The sequence below is a fragment of the Arachis hypogaea genome, chromosome 2 (genome assembly GCF_003086295.3).
Source record: "Arachis hypogaea cultivar Tifrunner chromosome 2, arahy.Tifrunner.gnm2.J5K5, whole genome shotgun sequence".
Classification (NCBI taxonomy): domain Eukaryota; kingdom Viridiplantae; phylum Streptophyta; class Magnoliopsida; order Fabales; family Fabaceae; genus Arachis; species Arachis hypogaea.
The window spans coordinates 89,207,278-89,208,073 of record NC_092037.1 but is presented as its reverse complement, the minus strand read 5'-3'; the positions used below and the strand labels follow the sequence as shown (position 1 = coordinate 89,208,073).

At 40.8% G+C, this 796-nt stretch overlaps 1 non-coding gene across 1 annotated transcript; it reads left to right on the top strand.

The window, feature by feature from the left end:
• The first annotated feature begins 431 nt into the window (after positions 1–431).
• LOC112766830 (small nucleolar RNA R71) lies at positions 432–539 on the top strand. Its single transcript, XR_003184572.1, has one exon. It is a non-coding gene; the product is annotated as a small nucleolar RNA R71 (small nucleolar RNA).
• The last annotated feature ends 257 nt before the right edge of the window (positions 540–796 follow it).

Genomic DNA, 796 nt, shown 5'->3' with positions numbered 1-796 from the left:
TGATTTCTCCATGAAGGATTATAGGTGTTTCCATAGGGTTCTCCCATGTAATTCACCTCTTCCATTGAAGGGTTCTCAGGATCATAGGCTTCTTCCTTAGATGAAGTCTCCTTATTACTGCTTGGTGCATTTTGCATTCCAGACAGACTTTGAGAAATCATATTGACTTGTTGGGTCAATATTTTGTTCTGAGCCAATATGGCATTCAGAGTGTCAATCTCAAGAACTCCTTTCTTCTGAATAGTCCCATTGTTCATAGGATTTCTTTCAGAAGTGTACATGAATTGGTTGTTTGCAACCATTTCAATCAGCTCTTGAGCTTCTGTAGGCGTCTTCTTCAGATGAAGAGATCCTCCAGCAGAGCCATCCAAAGACATCTTGGATAGTTCAGATAGACCATCATAGAAAATACCTATGATGCTCCATTCAGAAAGCATATCAGAAGGACACTTTCTGATTAATTGTTTGTATCTTTCCCAAGCTTCATAGAGGGATTCTCCTTCCTTCTGTCTGAAGGTTTGGACTTCCACTCTAAGCTTACTCAATTTTTGAGGTGGAAAGAACTTTGCCAAGAAGGCATTGACTAGCTTTTCCCAAGAGTCCAGGCTTTCTTTAGGTTGTGAGTACAACCATGTCCTAGCTCTGTCTCTTACAGCAAAAGGGAATAGCATCAGTCTGTAGACCTCAGGGTCAACCCCATTAGTCTTGACTGTGTCACAGATTTGCGAGAATTCAGCTAAAAACTGATGAGGATCTTCCAATGGAAGTCCATGGAACTTGCAATTCTGTTGCATTA